This window comes from Hypomesus transpacificus, chromosome 13 (assembly GCF_021917145.1).
Source record: "Hypomesus transpacificus isolate Combined female chromosome 13, fHypTra1, whole genome shotgun sequence".
NCBI classification, from domain to species: Eukaryota; Metazoa; Chordata; class Actinopteri; order Osmeriformes; family Osmeridae; genus Hypomesus; species Hypomesus transpacificus.
Genome location: NC_061072.1, coordinates 1,402,852 through 1,412,113, shown reverse-complemented (window position 1 = coordinate 1,412,113; position 9,262 = coordinate 1,402,852). Strand labels below are relative to the sequence as shown.

Sequence of the window (9,262 nt, the reverse complement as noted above, 5' to 3'; positions counted from 1 at the left end):
TTCAATATATACATTGTTTATGTTTAAGAATTAGTAAACAAACAATGACAATCACCCCTCCATATCACTCCATCAACCCATCTTGTTATGAAACAAGCTACATTCACTTCTTCTCGTTTTATAATTTAATGTCGAGCAGTAACATACATTCACTACTGCAGGAAAATATTGTTTATCTTGTTCTGGTCCATGGTTATCCAATTCAAAAGGTGGCAATCACAGAAATCTAGCTTCTACCAGATCCTGTTCTAAGCCTGGACGGACTGTCTGGCCTCAGCATTTAGTAATGCTGCACTTGTTGCTGGAAGCGTGGAGAAACACATGGCAGCTGTGACCATCAATGCCACCATGGATGACTATCCTCCATCTGAAATCACAACAAACATAACATTAGACTTTGTCAATATAAGCATCTATATTTCAAGGTGCTACTACTGTATCAATAACCGAAGTAGCAGCAACATCATGAAACTATTCTTATCCACGTCAGTTCTTGCTCTAGCTGATGAGCTACCTGATAGTGTTTGAGATGTTATAACCTATAGTTTCAATAACCAAGACATACTAAGAAAATTAGTGAGTGAGCATCTACCTTCAGTCTGTAGTTTCCATCGATGTGTCATCAAGAATTCAGAGCAGCAACACTGTACCTTCTGTGCAGCCTCTGCGACATTGATGGGACGCAGCTGCCCTCAGGTTAATGCAAAGTATCTGACAAGACACAAAGAGTGACAATGCATCACTAGAGTAATTTATTATTGACAATCCATTCATGCCAAAATTGTGGAAACCATGCATTTAAAAGCTTTGCATTTCATAGCATTCAACCCCAAGCACAACTGACCTCAGATGTGGTTTTGAGTGTAGTGGAACACGTGGAGAATATCTTCCATCCATCATCAGACCCCTCAGCTGCTCTCCGGTGATGTGATAATGAGGAGCCCCCATTGCTCCAGTCCAAGTCAATGGAGCCTGGTAACCGGAACTGGCTACAACAATAATACAATGATGTGCTTAGAACATTTAAGAGACTGTAACTTGCACACGCTCCAGGCACGCACTGTTAAACACCACTGGAATTTAACACCAATGGACACAAAAAATACTGAACAATGGCAACTGCAAGAGAACGATGTGTGAAACAGCTCAAAGGACTAGCTGAGCTGTAAGCACCCAACCCCACTGAAAAGGCTCTCACCTTGTTGTGCATGCCGACCATAGGTGCGAATCTCCTCGATGAACTCGGACACTTAAGCTATCAGGCCGTCTGCTGAAGCAACATTCAAGAGCGTACCCCTTGCCCACTCTAGGCTTCGCTGCATTGTTTCCATCCTGAAAGAAGACTGGTGTTAAAGTAGACAAGGCTAGATTTGTTGTTGTTGTATCCAAACCAGTAATAATTTATCGACCATGTGTATCTGGAATAAGAACGTGAACAAATAGTCTCCATAATAAATCGTCTAACAACTGAAAATAACCTAAAGGGAGAAATACCAATAGCCTAAAGGGAGAAATACCAGTAATATCGTTGGTAGCATTGCACCCTGTGGTGGTCCGGTAACAACACAAGCTTGAATGAAATAGGATAAGTTTCGTTTTAAGATAAAAGAAAAAGCTAACGCCAGCCAGCCTTAACAAGGTTAAGCTTATTTGCCTTCAGCAGCGAGTTTGCCTCAAAATACAAACTAGATTGACTAATCGACTTTAAGTAACAATAAAAGACGAATCTCAAGAGTTTGCAGCACCGGAGGCTAACTCGTTTTGCTAGCTACATAACTAGTGGACAGATAGTTGGATATGGACTGTCCAGCCTTTACATGGCAGCTTTCACGGATAAAAACGAAACGCAAATAGCTAGTCTTTATCCAACAGTATAGACTAGTCAGTTACTGGCTAGCTAGCAAGGCAGAAATATCACAGTAGCAACCATTTGCTAAAAAAAAACATTCTTCGATAGCCAAACAAATGTTCTGGTGCACGTAACTCTGCCAGGCTTTTGCATTTTGTACTTCTGTCGATCAATTTCTTATTTCTTGTTAGTTAGCCTACTGCATCCAATCAGCGCTAAAGTGTAGTACCTACCCTTTCCGTTCAGAGTTAATGTAATGTGTTTTTGAGTTAATGTAATGTCGTTTTCCATTTGGGGGAGCGCGTTTTTGTATTTGGGGGAGGTGAACAAGTCATCCGATTTGGGGGGAGTTGACTCGTATTGGGGGGGAGCAGGTTTCTGTATTGGGGGGAGGTGAACAAGTCATCCGTTTTGGGGGGAGTTGACTCGTATTGGGGGGGGAGCAGGTTTTTGTATTGGGGGGAGGTGATCAAGTCATCCGTTTTGGGGGGAGTTGACTTGTATTGGGGGGGAGTATTTTCATTTGGGGGATGTACTCATATTAGGGGGTGTGGTTTGCACTTCAGGGCCACCGTACAAAATAGCGTTTGAAAGTTGCAATCGCCAAGAGTGAAGCTCCACAGTCTGTGTTTGATGTAATGCAAGTTAGGGAGTTTCACAGGTCATGCCAGCACGCCTTTTTTGGGGGGCCTTTATTTGAGCGCAAAATAGTTTTTTGAGCTTTAAGTAAAATAAACATAGCCGTTTTTCAATTGGTAAAACCTTGTTTAGTGAAGATGATGTATTTTTGTCTCTTATTTTTCAGCCCCTTACGTTTCTTAGCCTGGTTTTCTATCGTTATATAGTCTCTCTACTTGCTAGCTTTCGATCTCGTGCCACTGATTAGATTTCGTGCCACTGTCGTGTGTAAGCGAGACAAAGGGGGCGGGGTAAGGGCTGCAAATAGAGGGTTTTCACCGACGTCACGTTCTGGGTGGTAACCCCGATGCGCGGCCATATTGGAGGCACTCGGTGCAAACAACTGAACGGAGTGCAACCAAAGAACGTATATTCTATACTCTTTGGTACAACTGTAGCCATGTCTAAACGACCGAAATGGTCATCAAAACGCGTCCAAGATCCAAAGGCATACAGGAAAAGACTTGGACCACAAGAAAAGGGTCGATATTTTGAGAAATTAGGATTTATTGGCGGTGCAGATCCCTACCAGTTACCTCCATCTACTTAGATCCGTGACGACCCGGTGATTCTGCCTTCAGTTGGATATCTCGATATTGTTAACTACCTGGTTTTCTCGCCCAACCCATACACATGCAGTAGTTTGATATGAATTATATTATGTCAACGTCAGCTTTACAGTAAAATAAGCGCACAGTAAAAACAATTAAAGCAGTAATTGTTTTTACTATTTACTATTACAAATATTATCATTACAATAGAACATTTGTTTTGAGCTGCTGAAATAAACATTTCACAATACCTGACAAGAAATGTGCCGAACAAATCCTATGTTGTCCAGATTTTTCCCTCGTAGATCTTGGTTGAGCTTTGCCAACCACAAGCGCCCCCTTTCCTCTGACAATCTCAGGCATTCCTTTCCCTGGTTTTTACTAACTTTTGGAAGTCGATAATATACCAAATGTTTTTCACGATCTGTCCTATTTGTACAACCTGAAACACGGCAATAATTCAAAATTTTCCTTGACGACGTTCGGGATATACTTCAGTGCCAGTGCTTTGTTGTGATGCGGAGTGCCTCCAAGATGGCGACTTCCGGTCTGATGACACGTCGGTGAAAACCCTCTATACTTTCATTTGGAATAGACCAACCGGCCTTGGGGAAAGTGGGGCCGGCCAACCGTGTAGCTGAATCTTCTGCAGACATTTTATTAGTATCCTAGTTTTAAAAAGTCAAGGCAAGCGGCAAGCCTCCGGCCAGAAGTGTCTCGGTCCATCGGGAATTCCCCCGAAGCTCTTGATGGCCAGTCCGCTACTGTAGGCACCATATTTAAACTTTGTATCATTTCGAATATGATTAAAACCGTGGTGACGTCGAGGCTACAATCACAAGCGTATAGCCTTAGCAAAATATGCATTACCTGTTCGTAGTATGTTTTTATATTTAATATAACATTGAACATGCTATTTTATTAAGTCCGCCACTTTTTCTCCTGTAATATTAACGGACAGTGGGGTTAAATGTTCAATGTATGTACTGGCTATTGCATTCAAATATATGCATTGACTCGGCAGCAATTGTCTCCCGCGCCAATTGTATAGGCTACACTGCTACAGCCTTGTTGCTTTTTCCGGAATATGTGCTCAGATAGATGGACCATAAACACAAAATAAAACTTATATCTTATGTGTGAGGAAGTAGGACGTTTTCTGTCGTCGGGTGCTATGGTGGATCCTAGTATCGGAGCTCCATTAATGTTGGCTTTTAATAGTTCCCACTCCGAGTTGAGTTATCACATTCCAGCTTTTCTGGAACAGAGTTTTCGGATTTTCCCATTTTAGAGTAACTCAACTCCGAGTTCAGGGTTAGGCTCAGAGTTTGTTAAACCCGCTACCTGGAATACCCCCCTGGTATCTTCACTTGTGTTATTATTATTTCGATTTTTTACCCTCTAAATAGGAGTTTCTTGTTCCGTGACGACAGGTTCATTCTATTAACAACATAAAGATTAAAGCTAGTGCATCGTTCCTTGTGGTTTAAGAGTGCAAGATTCAGTTTAACAACGTGCATGTGTCCCAGATTACTAAACAGCTGTGCTTTGCAGGGAACATTGCCATGTGTTGTTAGTTGGTTTGGCTCTATAAAGGTGCTGCTGAAGAGTCGGGTAAGACTAAATTGTGTTTGTGTCGGGTTGGTAGATGTTCGGGGTCAGCAGAAAGTACAGGGTAAACGTCCCTGGTAACTGTGAATTAGTCTGATCAAGCAACCACATGTCTATTCAATTCATAACTACAATGACCACTCACGTGGTTGAGAGTCATCAGAGAGATCATAGGCGGAGCTCTCCTCACAGTTATCACAAGGGACATTTACCCTGTACTTTCTTCTGACCCCAAACATCTATTCAACCTGACACATGGACACAATCTAGTCTTATCAATAGCAAATTGGCATGAGAACATACTAACTAGTATTCAATGACTAGCTATATTGATTAGGTAAAGGTATATTGATTAATGAATAACCTAAGTACACAGGAAATCCTAATTTTCTCCACTGTCTACTACAAGTGTGTACATTTAATATCACAGCTGCTGAAGTTTATGGACATTGGTTTTACAATATCAATGATTCTACATTAAAAGCCCCCAAAAAAGTCTAATGTGTTGGATCAAAAGCTGTGCTGGTGACATTGACGTCAAGCTTTTTTACATGTATGTAATTAAGTATAAAAAACATCAGGTTTGCAACTGCTTTTTCCCAACCAATTTAAAATTGTAAATGGTAGGACAGTAATTTAATTGTGTTTCACAATTTCACACTGAGATTACTGTAAAAATTACTTTTCCTGAAACCATTATATTGGGTTGTAAAAGAGCAGCATTTTATATTTAGGTAAAGCAAATAATTGAGTTGGCTTTAAGTTGACTTGCCTCTTTTTTAAGTTGAATTAATGTAAAATTTTAAGTTGGTTTAATGTAAACCGTCGAGTTGAAATCAATCAAATTATCAAGTACATGTGACTTAAAGCAATTGTGTAAATTTAACTTGTTAACTTTATTTAAAAAAAACTGTATTCATTTGTGTGTCATCAATTGAAGTAATTCAATTAAGTTGGTCCAACAGTTTTCTTTTTACAGTGTAGATAAAACTTTACTGCACAAAATATTACAGCTTGACACTGTAATATTTTTTTTGTTACATTTTTGTTTAGTCTGACACATAGTTTTTAGTCTGTCCAATTGTTTATGGCTTATTTTTTATAATAAAAAATTATAATAATGTAATCTGTTATTACAATTTTTTTACTCTTCTTTGCAGTTAGGGCCAAGTGCACGTGCTTGGGCAAAAGTTACTGCTGAAATAGTAATGCATTTGCACTTGTGATGTGTTACCAAAAGAGGTGTCTGAACTCTGGATGTCTCACAGCAGCACATAACCAAAACCAGTTGAAGTGTGCAGACAGAATGCATGCATTGATAATAGATGTATAAGGTTAGAGTCCCATGAGGACTTGAATGGCTATAACTGTGGTAATGCTTATTTTCTTATGAATAAGGAATTATTACTATGCTTAGTTAATTGTGGGAATGGACAGGTGAATATTTGTGATGAAAAAACTACCGTCTAGATGCTTATATTTTGCTAAAGTGTAATGAATAACCACTGCAAAGATGCTCCTATTTGACCAGAGTGTAATCAAGCAACTTTTGCATAAATGCTTAGGCTTGGCAAGAGTTCTCTGTGGGTGAGATGAACTGTATGTGACCTCAGTCTTGGATTGTGTGTAGAGAAGACCGTCCATTCATGAAACTTATGGCCCAAGCAAAATGTATTTGGGGGCCCCTCGGCGTCGCTTATCGTTGCAGAAAAAAAGAAAAGAATATATATACATTTTAAATACATTAAACTGTAATTTCATGTGCTCTTGGGGGCCCTCTGGTAGCCACAGGGGCCCTAAGCAGCCGCTTAGTTCGCCTATGCCTTGGGCCGGCCCTGAGTGTGAATTTTGTGCTTAAATCACAATAGGTGCGTTCAACATGACCCGACTTCATGGGGCGCTGCAGGCGGCTGACTTGAAACAGTGAATTCTGGTTAGACTTTTTGTCCGACTTGAGACGGCGCTGAGGACACGTTACTGTGACGTCGCCATCAAAGTACCGTGAGACCGATTCGAGAACTGCCGGCTGTGTAACCGAGCGCATTTTCTCAAGAGCAACAGCACGGGTTCAAGTGACGACACAGCTATTTCATGATTGGCCAGACTCACACACGACAACTTTGACGCGTTTTGTAATATGAAATTGTCAAATACCTTCAGTTTCGCCAATGCTCAAATCCGGACCAAACAGTTGAATTGAATAAAACATTTATGGAAGAAAGGGTTTTACGCCGTCTCTTCACTAAAGGAAAGACTACGTTTAATTATAAATAGAGTAAAGTAAGCAAACAGCGCTTAATCGGCCGTGACTGACGTCAACGCAGCAAACCACGAGAAGCTGAAATGTCCGACTTCACAGAGCCGTTTTCAACTCCTCCCCGACTACAAGCGGCCACTCTCGCCGGTCGTTTCATGCAGCCGCAGTCCATGTCGAACGCACGTATTGTGAAACCTGAGCCAGAACCTTTATGTAAGGCCGGGGCTTCTGAAACTCAGGACTGCTTCTCTGTTCCTCTGTATCTGACTGACACTAGTTTATGTTATTTGTTAAATCGGAGAGCAGTGGAACTCTGACACCGACAGCTGCTGTCTCAGAACTGTTTTTGTAATCAATAAATCTGTTTGAACAAAGAAGCTTTTCCCTCATCACTTTGCCACATTGACCAACACCACAACTACGAGGAAAAAACAATCACATTCTTGAACATTTTATTATATATAACCAACCTTTTAAGTTTGCCATTGCCAAAACCTGTAAAAGTTTTTTTTGTAAAATAAATTGAGAAAACTATTGACATGCCCATATTATTTTGGCAAGAGTCACTGTATAACAAACTCATACCAGTGACACGTCAACCCCTGCAGATACTGGTGCAGACTTTTGTGTTATTTCTTTTAGATTTTATCGTTACACTTCCCAAAGAGGAAGTCAACACAACACCAGTCTTAACTGAGAGTGTTAAATACTGTATGAAATCGGTCATGGCTGACTGTTACAACACATCGGGGAGCATACTCTCCAGTGAACTCTACATTGCTGTCCAATCCAGGGCTGATTATTAAAATCTTAAATTCTATACTCAACACCATGAGAAATATTAAACAGGGTACATTCTCTCTCATATAAAGCAGTATATATTCGAACTGAATATTTTTGCAGAATAGGGACAGGGACTCTTCAATGCAACACATCAATACTCTTTGTGCCAGTGTGACGGTATGCAACGGATGTGGCCACGCTCCGTCACTACAAGGCGTCGTTCGCCACTCGCTGGGCTCGAACGCATGACCTCTGACTTGCCAAGCGCAACCACTACCAGCTACGCCAAAGAAAAGCTAGCTATTCGTTGACGCGGGTAGCCCATCACATACCTGAGGAGTGAGTTTCACAGGTTCACACCCGTTACACCAGTAAGTCCAACCTCTTTGGATATGATGATTTTGAGTGACAGGATCTCTTGCCTAGTTTGTAGCCTGGGCCATGTCTCCTTTCAGTGATCCTCTTTGGGGCGTTCCCCTTTAGGGACTTAAAACACTGCATGCATTTACAAATCCGAACATACATGATCACACATCATGTGTTGCTATACATATTGTGTAATTGCTGCCACCCTCCACAACTCCTCCATACTGTTTTGCTGTGTTGTCACTACAGTATGTTGTTAATGCTTTGAATAATTTGGACTTGCATGTCGAAAAATCTCAAAAGTTTGATTCCTGTCGACTGGGGATCTATATTCTATGCTCCATGCCTTGTTATAGTAAATGATGTTGTGTTGGCAATGCTCGAACAATGCTTGTTCTTGTAGGGGGGGAAGGATCTAAGGGAAGAGCTGGGGACGTATACACCTGCTCAGGGATAATGAGCGAGTGAACAGGGATAAAGGATGATGACAGCGACAGGTGAGCAGTCTGGGAAGCGGCGCTAGATGGCTCACGTTGAGCTGCACTCAAGGAGACCGGGTGGATGCCGTTCGCACGCTGTTTAGAGCTGCCGGCGGTGAAGATATAGGCTAGTGAAGTGAATGATAGCTAAGGCGGGGAAATAGGAGTGCATTGGCTGCTTCTCAGTAAGAGGTTTCTCGCTGACGTTACTCGCGGGGACCTACGAGCGCTGGATCGGTGGCTGTTGTCTCTCCCCTTACCGGCCAGTGCCCAAGCTTAGACCCCGGGGGAGGGTCTTGTCATTCGGGCGAGTTAAGTTTTTAACCTTTACCTAGGTGTGGGTGCGTGTGTGTGTGTGTGTTTTTAACCGAACAGCAGAACCAGTTTATGATCCGGGGTGGGAGGGTGAACGAGGGACGGTGGCTTCGGGTGTAGCCTGGGTGTAGTCTTGTGTGCCTAGTGCAGTGCCGTGAGGGTGTGTGGTGCCCTACGGGGGTGGTTGTGTGGAACCTTATTTGTTGCGGTGGTTTGCAGTGTTGTGTGACCGGCCCTTCAACGGGGCCTTGGGGTTAGTCGCTTAGTTGGGTGGCATATTGAAGCTTGCTGGGTGGGGCCTTTAGTAGTCTCACCTTATCCGGCATAACTGGTAGTAGCCGCATTAATTTAAATACTGATGTAACCCATAATA

The 9,262-nt window shown here is 42.0% G+C and overlaps 1 long non-coding RNA gene across 2 annotated transcripts; it reads right to left on the bottom strand.

The window, feature by feature from the left end:
- On the bottom strand, positions 1–2,128 carry LOC124475652. 2 transcript variants are annotated; one of them, XR_006956953.1, is made up of 5 exons: positions 2,083–2,128; positions 1,199–1,332; positions 845–989; positions 593–711; positions 1–367 (listed from the first exon to the last, which is right to left on the bottom strand). It is a non-coding gene; the product is annotated as an uncharacterized LOC124475652 (long non-coding RNA). The 2 variants fall into 2 exon arrangements; XR_006956952.1 differs by lacking the exon at positions 2,083–2,128 and adding an exon at positions 1,518–2,013.
- Between the last annotated feature and the right edge of the window lie 7,134 nt (positions 2,129–9,262).